This window comes from Microtus pennsylvanicus, chromosome 1 (assembly GCF_037038515.1).
Source record: "Microtus pennsylvanicus isolate mMicPen1 chromosome 1, mMicPen1.hap1, whole genome shotgun sequence".
Taxonomy (NCBI): Eukaryota; Metazoa; Chordata; class Mammalia; order Rodentia; family Cricetidae; genus Microtus; species Microtus pennsylvanicus.
In genome coordinates this window covers 7,007,815-7,023,539 of record NC_134579.1, presented here as the reverse complement: position 1 = coordinate 7,023,539, position 15,725 = coordinate 7,007,815, and the positions used below count along the sequence as shown (strand labels likewise).

Genomic DNA, 15,725 nt, shown 5'->3' with positions numbered 1-15,725 from the left:
TATGTAGGATAGTGTGTGATAAATATAAAATTTATACTTTTCACTTCAATTTATACTTTTCCCAGAGTTATTAATGATATCTAAAATGCTGTATGGGCTGGCAGGATGATTTCCTAGAAGCACAGGCCTTTCATTCAACTTCAAGTACACATACAACAACAAACAGAACAAAACAAATTAACAAAAACCCTTTATTTTCTTAAATACTAAAGCTAGCTTGTTTAAACTTTGAGCTCAGGTTCTAGTGCTGTAGTTTAATTATCGGGATTACCACCATAATTGCTGCTTCCTATCTCTAAGGTCAAGAAATCTTTACAATTGTTCTAAAGACACAGTTGTTTATACAGCCCTTTGGATATAGAGATGAGAGGCAATCCATTGCAGCTCGTCTCCTAAACCCTTAGCCTGCTTCCTGTCCCATTGGATGTGGCTTCTAGCATAGTCACACGATTTTCAGAGTGGTTGGTGAATATTAACAATAAACATATTCACAGTCCAATAAAAATAATGCTTGATAATGACTTTATGCTCATAAACTTTTAAACATAATGCATTTTATAATAAAAAGTGTGGTTTTAACAATGAGCACAATTTATAGTAACTATTAATTGTGGAGAGTAGCATGTAAGTCTAAAGAGGTTTAGTTATAATTGGAGGTGTTCGTGAATGGTGTAGAACATGAAATAGTTCCTGAGGATGGAAAGGAAGTGCACATAACCTGAAGTTTAGGGTAACTCAAGTTATGGAATCAGGCATGAGAACAGTGTATTATAATCAAGAAAGAGGTCATTTTTAACTACACACTGCATGTTTGTCTGGGAATTCAGAAAAAAATAAATTTGAAAAAATCCTGTTGTCCTAATCAAGTATTTACTGACTTAATAATTCTCAAAAATAACTAAAGCTATAGGACAAAAGATGGAGAACTTAAATGTAAGAGAGTAAACACAGGACTGAGAAACACAGCTGTAGGTCATACTCCTCAGTAGCTGAGTTCTATAATTCAGGCAAGCTTTTGTGCTCAGTTCATTGATTCTTCCCCTCCTTCTTTACCTCCCCTCTCTCCTTCTGGACAAGTCCGTATGGAACCTTGCTGCAGCTTGTCCTATGCCCATTCTCTGCATAAACAAGATGTGAGAAATTGGCGTCCAACGTCGGGCTATTTTGCCCCCGACTCAAGCGGGTAGCCCGCTAGCTAACACAGCAACCTCCTGGGTGCTGTTTTTCAGTTCGTGACTCAGGCCCCAGTGCCGAGTCCGAGACATACTCGGCCACACAGGCCCATTCTGCCTGCCTTGGCTAAGTTTTACAGCGGAACCCCACTGCCTGAATTAGCGGAAGCTCAAGTACCTGCGGTTTTGCAACAAAAGTTGCCTGCCACAGCGGCAGATTTGGTCTGACACAAAGTGACTTGGCAGGGCAGTGGTGGCGCACGCTTTTGATACCAGCACTTGGGAGGCAAGGGCAGGCGGATCTCTGTGAGTTTGAGGCCGGCCAGGCAGTGGTGGCGCACGCCTTTAATCCCAGCACTTGGGAAGCAGAGGCAGACGGATCTCTGTGAGTTTGAGGCCTGCCAGGCCGTGGTAGTGCACGCCTTTAATCCCAGCACTTGGAAGGCAGAGACAGGCGGATCTCTGTGAGTTCGAGGCCAGCCTGGTCTACAAGAGCTAGTTCTAGGACAGGCTCCAACAGGAACTGCCTCGGCCCATTTCATTGGTTAGAAGATAGGTGGGAGGAGTAGACAGAACAGAATGCCAGGAGGAAGAGGAAGTGAGCTCAGACTCCACAGCTCTGCTCTCCGGAGCAGACGCAGGAGAGACGCCATGCTACCTGCTCCAGGGAAGACGCACGCTATGAAGCTCCGACCCAGGATGGACTTAGGCTAGAATCTTCCCGGTAAGCGCACCTAGGGGCGCTACACAGATGATTAGAAATGGGCCAAAGCAGTGTTTAAAAGAATACAGTATCTGTGTAATTATTTCGGGGCATAGGCTAGCCGAGCCAGGCGGCTGGGGTTTTGGGGACCCAGCCCCGCCGTCCATATTACTACAAGAAATGGCAAAATTGCACTTTTAGAATCAATTATATCTCAGAATCACAGTGATTTACTTCCAAAATGTTTAAGAAAGATATATATTTTGCTGACATTAATGTTTTACGTGCATTCACACACAAATGTAAATGAACAATCTGCTAATACCTGACTTCCGTCCCTTATTTTTCCACTCACAATCATATACTTAGATATGTTTTTACCCCGTGGGAAAATATCTAACATTGAGAACTACTGATGACAGGAAGAGGAAAAATCTTTGAGAATTAAATATTTTCCCTCAAAACAGTGGACTCTTAAGCACTCTCTGGTGTGTGTGGTATGCTAGTGTCGCACAGTTTGCAAAGACGGCACCCAGGTTGGTATCTTCAAAAATGCCAACTAGATAGGCCTCCTGTCTGCAAAGCACCGATAGCTGCCCTCAGGAAGCATAGATCTACTACATGCAAGAATATGCTTTTTAATTTTGTCCGTGTTCTGTGCTGTGCCTGAAGTTTATTATTATAATAATTAAACTATAAGAAATAAAAAGGAAAGATGGATAGTAAATGAAGGTATCTGACAGAATTGCTCCAAAAAGATAGACATGCCTGTGGAAAACCACACAAGGCTATCCTCTGTCCTATGTGCACACAAACACACCCCTGAACACATATGACTGTGTGTGTAAACTAGAACACTCACACATACATATTCAAACTAGAGTACACACATGAATATACACACATGCAGAAAGAGAGAGACAGAGAGACACAGAGAGAGACAGAGAGAGTGAGAAAAGAAAAACTGTGAGCAGAAGCAAAGCTACAAACAGCAGACAATATGAAACATTGAGCCTCAGTGCTCAGTTCTCTTTGCTATTCGTGATCATAATGTTTTTGTGCTCATTGAATAAGAAAAGTCTAAGAAAACACCAACTATTGAAGCAGGAAGTTCCTGTGTCTGAGGCTGAGAAAACACTAAGGACATTACAAGCTGGATCCTACCAATGCATTCCTGAGGCTGTGTTTTCTTCCTCTTTTGCAGATGGTGACATGACTTATCTATTTAAGTCTTCTAGAAAGGTTTCTCTTGTTTATATCCATGTGTGTTAATTAATATAATCACTGCCTTTAAAGTTTCTTACATTAATAGTCTCTGGTCCAATAGTTATCTCTATCTCCATGTAGAGTATTTCCATTATAATATTAAAAACTATTTTTTATTTTATCCTGCAAAATTGAATTCACCACAGCTTCTAATAGCAACAGCATCTTAAAACGCCTTTCACTTCCCCTCTCCTACAGCCCTCATGGCACTTATAGGCACTTAGTTATCAAATTGTCCTGATTCTGTCCCCACAGTAGCTTTTATGTGAATCTCTCGTCTTCAAAACATTCATTCCTCTGAGCTTGCCTGGAGTTGTTTTTAACTAGTTTCCTGCTTAATTCTCAACCCAGTACATCTACCCTGCATTTGTATATCATACTGAATTTTAAATAGGATCATCAATGTTTTGCCACTCAGGAAGATAGAGAAAGCGCATTCTGAAGAATTCTCAAAATGAATTTGTGTAAAATAATTTTCATCTTATTATTGAGTTATACAAATTAGAGCAAATTTATCTTAAATTAATATTGTTTCATAATTTTATAATTTTAATAATCTGAATCTAGCAAAAGTATTTTAATCTCTATTTTTACTTCTTTTTTTTCTATTCAAACTTTGGCAAAAATAAAAAAGATTTTATGCCATTTCTAGCACAACAGTATTTAGGTATTGTTTTCAAAGAAAATGCCACAACTCTTAGAATCATATTGTCATTATAAAATGCTCAGAGGAAAATTAGCACAATTATTCTGACTTTCCAAAAGAGATACAGAAGAGTTCTCAACTACTTAAATTAAAATGTATTTATTATTTGAAACGGAAAGTGGCAACTATATTTAAATTTGCTTAATTTTGGAATACTCATACTTAAGATAATTTGATAATCTTAGTCTCTGAATGTCTGTTTGAATATGATATGCAAAGTTCAAGAAGATATGCAATCAGTATATAATATTTAAGTTAAACATAAGAAGACATAAACTTTAAGGTTGGAACATTGTTTTGATGCTTCCATGGTTTGCTTTAGGTGGAGCACAAATATTTATTTTATGTTTTAAGGAGATTGTGCAGGTTAAGACTTTTATTTTCAAGACAGACATAGGATGAACCCTGTTTTAGCAACATGTGATGACCTGGCAATATTTCAAACTTTTCACTATAGTCAGTTTCAAAATTAGAGTGGTCAATCTACTAAAGGAAATTAATATGGAAAACTATACAACCTCTCAATAAATTTTATTTATTTCTGTTATATTACTATCCCTCTTAAAATGGCATCTCTGATGGGAACAAACATGCTTAAAAATATTTTTGAGTATCAGCTGAATTTCATTGTCACAATGAAACTCATAATGTTATAATCATTATAAACTAAGATGACTCCAGAACGTATGATGTCAATAATTCACTAAGTAAACAGCCCATCTTTCTTATTTTTATTCCTAAAGCTAAATTGTAGAAATATCACAGGTCAAATTAATTTTAAGTCAAATGAAAGAAAAAAATGAGTATTAAGAAAGTTATTATTAAATAATTGATATTACACTTAAAATATAAAATTAACTTGTATTTCATTTTCAGTGAAAGGACAATTGAAAAATATAAGGCAGAACAAAATTTAAATACTTCTATAAATCCATGCTTAATTTTAACTTAAAAGAATTCTTATACAGTTTCAAAACTTTCACCAAGGTAACTAAACAATAAACAACTTTTGAAGCTTGTGTTTATTTACCCTCTAAAAGGCTGAGCTAGAGAAGCAAATGAAGTGGGTAAACACATGTAATAGAATGGTAAAACATCTTATCTTACTGTGATTTACAACTACCAAGGACTCCAGGTAAAGATATTGAAGTGTGTATTTCTACAAGACAATTTTCCTTATGTACATCCCAGGGAATCCTACTGCTCTAAGATATTTATTAAAGAAAGTACCATACACAATAGGGAAATGAGTTTTATGAGGATATAATTTGATACTAAATAATATGCTATCAATTAAAAATCTGAGAATAATAATTTAAGAAAACCAATCTTCTTGGATCATAGTGTGGATCTTGCACTAAACATTTTGTCTTTGTTTTCTCAGTCAAATCTCACAAAAGCATTCTGAGATAGGTGGATTCTTCTTCTTTTAAACTGTTAAAAGTAAGAACAAAGACTTAAAATAATTGCTTAAGGTTGCAAAAAATTGAGACAGAACAAAGATGTCAAAAAGACAAGCTAACTATAGACGTCAAGTTCTACTCTGCTAAAAATTCTAATGAGACAATGTTAATTCTCACTTCAGTTTTCCTAAATATTATTTAGTATGAATGCAGGTCTAGATTTACCCAGGTAGGAGTAGAGCTCAAAATGAGGATGGATTGCTTAGCACAACTGCTTAAGTGGAACAGTTGAAGAGAATGTATTTTCTTTTTTATTTCTTTTTTCTTTATTTATTAAAGATTTCTGCCTCCTCCCCGCCACCGCCTCCCATTTCCCTCCCCCTCCCCCAATCAAGTCCCCCTCCCTCGTCAGCCCAAAGAGCAATCAGGGTTCCCTGTCCTGTGGGAAGTCCAAGGAACCTCCACCTCCATCCAGGTCTAGTAAGTTGAGCATTCAAACTGCCTAGGCTCCCACAAAGCCAGTGCGTGCACTAGGATCAAATACCCATTGCCATTGTTCTTGAGTTCTCAGTATTCCTCATTGTCCTCTATGTTCAGAGAGTCCGGATTTATCCCATGCTTTTACAGACCCAGGCCAGCTGGCCTTGGTGAGTTCCCAATAGAACATCCCCATTGTCTCAGTGTGTGGGTGCACCCCTCCCGGTCCTGAGTTCCTTGCTCGTGCTCTCTCTCCTTCTGCTCCTGATTTGGACCTTGAGATTTCATTCCGGTGCTCCAGTGTGGGTCTCTGTCTCTGTCTCCTTTCATCGCCTGATGAAGGTTAATATTCAGGAGGATGCCTGTATGTTTTTCTTTGGGTTCACCTTCTTATTATTTTCAATGTACATTTGTTGTTGTCGTTAATTTGAGAGTTTGCTTCTGTGTGCATGGGTGCTTTGCCTACATGAATTTCTGTACAACACATGCATACCTGATGCCCAGAAAAAGAGAAGATGTTTTCAGAGCCCCTTAAACTGGAATTATATGTATTTTTGAGTTACTCTCTGACAGCTCAGGATCAAATCGGGGTCATCTGGTAAAATATTAAGTCCTCTTAACGACTTAGCCATCTCTCTAAGTGTCCCCTGTATTTCTGAATTATAGTTCTGGTTTTGTTCTGTTTACAATACATCTCATTTATTTACTTTATGATAATTATATTGGAAAATTAATAAGGTAATTTTACAATTAGATGATGAATTTTCTAGATACACTTCAAGCATAGAAAATATGAAATGCCAAGCTCAGAGCATCAATAGTATATACACATGAAAAATTAATCTTAGGTGACTAAATGGGCAAAAAAATAGACAAGTCTAGTTGATTCTAAAGTGCAGCTTCATTTAGTTTAGTTTGTTTTGATTTCTTGCTGTGTGGAGATGTTGACATGTACTTCTTTTATGGTGTTTCTCATTTATTTCTGTTGTGTAACTGTACTGTTCATGTTCCTCAATACAAATTAGTCTGGCTCCTGAAAGATAGAACCCTCCAGGTAGTCATTCCATTTGCAAGTCTAAAACAATATTATATTTTACAGAAGTTAATGGAGCTGTAATTCATCATCCTTTCTGTCTTCTTGAATATAAAATCAGGCGTGAGCTTCTCTGTAAGGTGGATGAAGAAACTGATTTTGACACAAACTAGGGCACATGTTTGTATGGCAATTATAAGTTAGTTTAAGCATTTGTACTTTATAGTCTCCTGTGAACCATAAACAAATAATTATGAAATTTTGATGTAGTCTAAACAGGTCTCAACTTGAAAGACATCATCTGCTTCTATTCAATTTCAGCCAGTTGGTGTAATTCTCTTATGCTAATAAAAGAATATTCTGTTTATGTAATAAAACTTACAGCCCTTAAGCTGCAGCTATTGCATGAGGGTTCAGAAAGATTATCATTAAAAACCCATGTTTTGTTTGGTTTTTCGGTTTCTAAAGAGGAATAGTCTATGATGAGGAGGACACAGTGATCTGTCTGCAGACGTTACTTGGAGATTTTAGCAACAAATTGAAAACAAATGTGATATGCTCTAAATTTGAAGTACACTAAAAATAAGTGCTACGTTATACCTTAAATTTGGCATGGCAATGGTTAAATATTTTAGGGGAGACAATTTTACAAGGCATCATAATGTAATTCTCACTAGCGAAGCAACTTGGTATAAGCTATGGAGAACATTATTCTGCCTGGCTTCTAGTATTTGTTCTTTTATTTACTCCTCTTCAGTCATCTGTAAAATAGAGATTATATTATCAATGTTGTTTGTTTTACAGATTTATATTGGTGGAAAATAATGCATGAAAATACCCTTAACCATTTAATGGATATCCAGGCAGAAATAAATGGTTCATAATTACTGAGACAAGAGCCTGGGGCTCGGTGTTGAACAAAATGTGACCCCTGAACTGTGTCCCTGTCAAAGACTCCATATGGTGGACTTTATAATAATAAAATACTTTTATGCTTTTTCTTATTAAATACCCTTAGTATTAATAGGGTGACTAATGTATTTTTTAATTGGTGACTTTATATTGAACTATTGACCTATAAATTTTTGTCAATTTATGATAAAATATGGAAATTCCACAAATTCTACATGATAGCAATTTATATCCCACAACAACGAGAATCAAAAGGTCTTCAAATGAATAGGCAGAGCTTGAGGAAAAGACAAAAGAGCTCATGATTAAGTTCTTAGGTATACCAATGAAGTTAGCAGATGAGAAAATGCTAGCAAAGAAACAGAAAAGAACTATAAAGCAAACAAAGAAAGCATTTCCTAAAAGGGCAAAGGATCTCATTGGTATGCAATAAATGAAAAATAAAGAATTAATCAATAGATTTAATGGTGATAATTTTGAGGGAAGCCTAGATAATTATAGATTATCCATTAAAATATAATTTAATAGCACTGAAACAATGTCACAAAGATACAACGAGATTTAGTGACGAGGACTAGTAACTGAAACCTGTCAAAGAATATTGGAGGAAGGGTTACTCAGGAGATATTATGAGTAGGTATCAAATGATTTTCCAGAGCCATTGTACGGAGTATTAGTCACAAGTCTATGGAATCAAAGATATGCCATGCACCTTTAGAATGTGAGACCAAGGAAAAGAGTAGAAGTAAGGAAGGAAGCCCTGAAAGATGAGGTTTGTCATTGCTTCTCTCTTCTTTGTGTTTGTTTTTCTCAGTTACCATTATGTGGTCACCCATGACCATCACAAACATGATATTCTGTCATATAGACTCAAAGTCACAGAGAAAAGTTGACAAACTGGGACACTTTCAACAATGTGAGCTAAAATATATCTTTGTAAAAGTATGATTGCATCATTTCTTCCAATCTTGGTGTTCTTTAGTTGAGTGGAGTTCTTTGTGAAGGGTTGAGCTCTCCTGATCCTTTCACTCCAAACCCCAGGTTCACTCAAGGAAAGACCCTATGGTGCCTAAGCAGGAATCAACAAGAGTCAGTACTAACCCAAGAAAAGGCTTGCTGTTGAATGACTGTAAGGTCAAACTAGAAGTATATTATTTGTTGATTTTTGTTTTTAGTATTTTTAAAGTAATGGGAAATTAAAAAATATATAGTTATACTATAGAAGAAAAATAAGTATAAATTCCATTTTGGAAAATAATATAAACAACATCTTTTAAAAAATAGTTCCACATTTTATATTAGCTAAAAAGACAAGAAATATTCCTAAAATACTTGTTTATACTACTGATCTTCATCTATAAAATAATAAAGACGTCTCATAGTATTTCAATACTATATTCAGAGTGTAGGGAACCATGGCGCACATTAGTTCATGAAGGTAAGAATAGCTGCTAAGTGATATTTCTCAAAAACCTGCATATTTAATTATCATTCTAATTAAGTTCTATATTGAGAAGGATAAAAAGAGTTCTGTATACTCTTAATCTGACACCTATTCCGAATGAGATTATTTTGATGACAGAAATATATGTATCATTAAAAATGAGTAATTTTTAAGTTTATTGCCCATCCTTGTCAGGTATTGAGTTTACTTTGTATAAGTGTGCTATTCAGATATAAGACTAGTGTAAGGTTTGGGTTTAATGACCAATAAGTATTTTGTGAAATTATCTTCCATCAGATTCAAAATCATCTTGGAAAAGTATATCATGTCTTCAGGTTTCACAATTAAAGTTATAGACTATTCGTGATATAGATTCAGAATTATAATAAACATTACATAAGATTACCAGAGTATATTTAAAGGAAACTCAAAAGCAAGGACTGTCTACACATGACAATATATGTATAACTTCCCCTTGAGACATATAATGTTTCTGTGCAATCTTATTTTAGGTTCTTTAAAGAATCAAAATTACCTTCTTAGCAAATAAAAATAGTTATTCTTTATCAATGGAATGTTTTCTTTGTCACAAAACAGTAATACAATATAGATTTAGGTTAACTGTAACTAATGTAACAAAATTTAAAACTTATTACAGGCTTTGCATGTGTTGAAAATGACTTGGCCATTTCTGTCGTTTGAATGTTATTTAATCCATCATTTCCCATGGTTCACATGGAAAAGAGTCATTTCTGCAAAATGACTCTATATGTATTAAATAAACTTAGGTACTTAATGAGCATTTTTCATGTTTAATTCAATCAGCATATTTTTCTTCCCCATAATTTCACTATTTTTATATTGTCTTATTAATACTGCAGAAAGATTGGAAAATTCAAGTTAATAAAATAAAATTTTGTTATTTTTAAGACAATCCTCAAAATAAAACAGAAGGAACTATATAATTTGAAGCCTAATTTATACCAAAAGGACATTATTTGAAAGCCATAGTCATTCTATTTTACAACCACAGGAAATACATTTGTGACATAACATTTGACTCACATATATTTATTATCTTTTAGCTTAACAAGTAATTTTTGAATTTAGGCCTTAGTCAAAAGTAAAGACTATATAATGTATTTTGTAATTAAATTAAAAAACTTAATGGACATAACCATCTCAGTCACTTAGAAAAATAAAGTGGATGTGACTTCTAACATGAATATATGTTTATAATCTACGAAAGCAATATGTATTAATCTTTTGTATAAAATCACCTCAGGGTCATAAGAACAAGTGTTGCTGTCAATTGAGTCTTCCATCAGGGAGGTTTTAAAGCATAACCAAGTGAAGATTGCATTATTAGTTTTATATTGTACTATTAAATTTTGACCTGTTCTCATTTACATGTTGCAGTAAATATTGAACAATCAGAATAATGGTGATTTGGTTGGTTGTTGGAATTTTTCTTCTCTACTAATTGTCTTTTATGGTAGATTTGAGTAAGAAAATTAAATACCATCAAAGTAATCAACACTTTTTAAAAGTGGCAAGGAGATAAACACTAAAATACATCTGAATTGATAAAGTTTAGATAAATTTACTATGATTTCTTTTCTTTTAAAGTTGTCCTACTGTATGAGCCTCATAAATATGTTGTGCAAATATATATGTTATATATATTTTAGTAAATATATTGCAATCAGGATATATTTCAATAAAAAGTAAAATAATTTTAAAATGAAAATAAATTACCTGCAAAAGAGTAAAATAATGCAGTTATTGAAAATTTGTATAAAATCCAAGTTAAATTCATTGCAACGAATGCATTATTAGACAGAACTTTTATTTTGGAAAATAATACACATTATAATTGTAATACCAAAGCATTAACCGGTAAGAAAACACTTGAAAGCAAATTAACAATTGTTTAATATTATAAAGCTATCAGATAGAGTGTGAGACATAATCTTCCATTGCAATTTTACAAAGAACAAGAGAATTCATGTAACAAGAATATTAAAAATATGGATTTTTTTGATCCAGTACTGTGACATATCATACTCCAGTCAGTACTTATTACAATCACTGTTTTTCCTTGAGTTGCGGAAATTTATATGCAAAGGACAGATATGAGGAGCAATATTGAACTGTTTTGTGGGAAAATGATTTAGTATCTTCAGCTAGTTTTACCTCAGAAACAAATGCATTATGAATTACATTGCTATATGAAATGGAATAGACAAATATAATTGATATCTGGGCTCTATGATTAAAGTAACACCATTAATTACAAGTATACATCTTTTGATTACATCTCATTTCCTAAGGAATTTGTTAAAAAAATTATGTAGTTTTGATATCTATAAATATAATAAACTTTTTGTTCATTTGATATCATGGAATAGCTTAATCTTCAATAGCAGAAACAATTCATATATTTTATACTGATGTATTTTACCCCAATGAGCACCATAATAAAACTCAGCCTGTTAGCTTCAATAATACAATATTGTCTTAACAATATAATGAAATTTTTGTTATAGTATGTGGGTGAAATGACTTACATTTTTCAACATTAATTCCAAAGCCTTGTTTAAGTGACCAGTTTTCTTGATCCAAAGTGTATAATGGCTCAATTTTTCTAATGTAGGTCTTTAGGTTTTACTATATATTGATCGCCAACATAATTGTTCTCTTCCTGTTCCTTATCCTCCTGTATTTCTTTTGGCTGCGAAGAACCTAGAGACTAATCATCCTCATCTTGGAAGTCTGCTGTTTGCCACCAGATCACTCAGGTTTTCAAATTACTGGATGAGTTCTCTTACTAAAGTCAGAGTTTCATGTCCCTATATTATCCACCACTGCCCTTTTGCTTGCCCGAAGAACCCCATTGTAACACTTCCATCACCGAACTTAGACCTAATTTCTTTTTTTATTGAATTTTCTTGAGCTCTACATTTTTCTCTGTCCCGTCCCTGACTTCTTTCTCTCAAATTGATTCCTTGTATCAGTGCCAATATATAAGTTCCCATTTAAAACAGTTTCTTTGTTCAGAACTCAGCTCTATACCCATTTTATCTAGCATCTTTATCCTCATCAGTCCAAACAAACATTGGGCGTTCTTTTCCAGACAGGCATTATCTTTGTTCTTTATCTTAATGGGCAGACATTTCTGTTCCCAAGGACCTCTCAAGAGTTCATTTCCTGAGATCCTGGTTTTTCTCACGTCTTTGGAGAGAATTATTCTATGAACTTTAATGGGGCACAGTTATAGGGATGTTCAGTGTCCTTGACAATTTTATACTTATTTGACTTGCACATCTACGATAGTTTTGATGTCATCTTATATTTCACCATAGCATGATTTATCTATAACCAACAGTGGCCGTGTTTGTTTCTGAAACCTCTGTGTAATTGCAACGTGCATTAGGCATGTCACTTGTTCTTGTCTTAGGTGATTTATTTCTCCCCAAGAGAAAAACAAAACTAGAATGAGTCTCATCTTTCATTACTAAATAAGAAGTTATGTTACATATAGAAAATCCCCTACATGTACCACTACTATGTTATATAATTTCAGATTAAAAATCAAATATCTATGCTACTCTTTCATTCTCTGAAGAAAAAATTGAGATCAAAGGACATACAACTTATTTTAATATGTATAGCATATACTAAACATAGAAACATTTAGGGATTTTTTAATCTAAGCAAATATTTTTTAAATTATTGTCATTGAAGCATTTGAAGGTCATAAGTTCCATCTATATCAAATATCTTCAGTAAGCAGAAATCAAGCTACTGCATTTGATTCTCTTAGCAGTATCTAGCATTTCCACTTCATGTTTCTGTATTGCAAAATAGAAGAATATCCATTATCATATGTATGATTTAAAATCAGTCTCTTGGTTTATTGGATCATTGTATTTGCCTTCTTGGAGGCCGTGAACATTTACTAGGATTAGCGCTGGGAACGTGGTTCCTATGCCAAGTTACAGCCATTTGCCTGCAACAATCATCTTTTACATTCAGTGAGTAGATTTCACCTCATAAAGCATGCTATAGATTTTATTCAGCCGTCTCTTTCTGCATACATTAACCTTTCTCTAGACCTGATATCAAAAGCTATGACAAAAAATAGTCTACATAGGTCAGTAATGACAGCGATCAGGATGTTGTCACCTCCTCAGCCATGATCATCTGAAAGCACATTAAAATCAAACACAAGGTAAGTGGTGAATCAAATTGAACGTTTTCACTAACCTTTCACCACTTCAATTTTAAACTTCATCATATTATTTTTAATTATGGTATTACTGAGAGTAATAATGCATAAACAAATCTAAAGCATAACCAGAAACCTCATGAAACATGTTTTTGCAGACAGATCCATTCAAATGGTATTAATTTATTATAATTACTCTTATGTATGTCTTAGATATTCTATACAAAATTGTATCTTTTCCATACTAAAACACTAGTCACTTACAATTAGAATTTTATTGACTCAGTTGGCAGTCTTGCAATAGTCCTCCTTATGAAGACAAATGAATATCAGTAGTACACATATAAACCCTCCCAGTGGGGCTTATTACAGCATATTTTCTGAAGCTGTTCTTGCGGTGTATACCTGTTTGGGCCACCATGCCTAGCTAGAACATTTCTTCAGTTCCTACCCACTACCTATATTTTACAAGTTGTTTTAGTTAAAAGATGATGTTTTTTCTTAGATTATTTCCATCAGACTGCCTTTATATAAGTATTTCATTAATCCACTTCTTTCTATAATGCAAATGAATTTCTCTTTTTCTACATATACCTATTTCTGCAAAGTTATGCACTGATTATTTTTCAATCCTCTGGTGGTTTATGTAAATAACAATAATTAAAAACCTGTAAGCTTCATCTTTGTTCCCAGTGGTATCCCACTAACCTTTTATTCAGCTTAAAAAGTTTCTTTCTATTGCTGACTTGTTTTTCCCTTCCTACTGGCAATTTTCAGCCTACTGTGCTCTTCATCTGATTTCCTGACTCTTCCTTGACTTAAGAATTAATTATTGAAATGTATCAGATACACTTTGAAAATGTCAGTGTATTTACTTGCATTTACTAAGAAGTGGGGCTTTGCAGCTAACTCAATAGTGGAGCTGATTTCAAGCAGTATGCTTTCCACACAACCTTTTTATGTGCAACACAGCAACATAATGCAGATGATCTCTACTATCTCTGAAAATGCTCATCCTGCATAAGTGTATTTGTCTCTATCATTTTAAAGCAGAATGTTTACCTTTTCATTGAGAGCTCTTTTTTTCCTCATTGAAATTTTAACAGGTTTTATAGAGCTACAAGAGACCCATAGAATTTGTCTCTATACTCCTGCTTCCAAAATGGCCTGTGGGTAATTTAATCTGTGCAATTCAGACGGTTATTGATCTTGGTATAAAAAGAATTCACAACCTCCCTCTGTACTTGTACTTTGATATTCTACAAACCTTATCCTAACAAACTCAGACACAGGTATTCACACACTGAATAGCAAATGTTAGGTTAAGACTAGAAGAACTTAAACAGATAGATTTAAATCTCCTAAAAAGAGATTTGAAAGAGCTTACAAAAACATTTCTGCATAGGGTTGAAAATAAAAGATGATTTAAGGCATAATACATCATTTTAAAAGGATAGTAAAAATGCTAAAATATCTGAAGTTCCATGCTGACTCATTAACTTGAAAATAATTAATAGTTATCTGTTGTCTTCCAAGTTCTACTTCAATTGTTTCTAGTTCACTTGTATGCCCAAGTAACTAAAGAAATCAAAATATACGCAGTATTGGGCATGTTCTGCAGATGATATATCTATTAACAATGATTGGCATCATAAAAAAAGCAAACTTTGGGAAGTGAGTTAGGATGTGTCTGAAAGTTAGTAAATTACTATTTTAAGTAGTATTAATGGGACAAGACATTACTAGGAAGGTGACAAAATGAAGGTAACACTGTAGCCATATTCATGATGAAGAAGATGAGTGATATGGGCAAAAAAATCAAGGCAATGGAAGATAGTAAAAGTCTATCTTAAAAGAAATTGGTAATAAATTGTGTATTGGTGGATAGCATAAATTGAACCGCATATCAGAGGGCCAAATAGTGAATATATTGAAAATCTTTTATATGAAGTAGTTTTCTATACAATATGATTAAATTGTTATTTGAATCAAAGGAATCTAATTTTTAAAAAAAATTGGTATAATATACATCTTTTCTTTACTTGAAAAGTGTATTTCACAAAACTATGAATTAACTGAGAACTGTCTCTGACTCTCTCAACTACTACAGAATATCTTTTGGGAATAGGTGTATTTTCTCTACCAAACATTTAAGAAAATTCTCTTCAATATATAAAAGTATTCGCCTGCTATACTGTTGTAAATAGGTCTCAATATTGGTAGATTTTAAAGAGAAAGTACTGCATAATTCATTTATATTCTTATAATCAATTTTATCTTATTTGTGTCTAGACAGGCACTGGGGAAAAAAAGAGCAACATTGCCAAATAGATATCCAAGCAGGCAATGTAGCCTAAATTGCCCTTGTATCTCCTTTC

General features: G+C 33.8%; 1 protein-coding gene across 4 annotated transcripts in view; it reads left to right on the top strand.

The window, feature by feature from the left end:
- The window catches only part of Cadm2 (cell adhesion molecule 2), a 915,204-nt gene that overhangs the window by 640,020 nt on the left and 259,459 nt on the right, over positions 1–15,725 (top strand). The gene's annotated exons all lie outside the window — the stretch shown is intronic.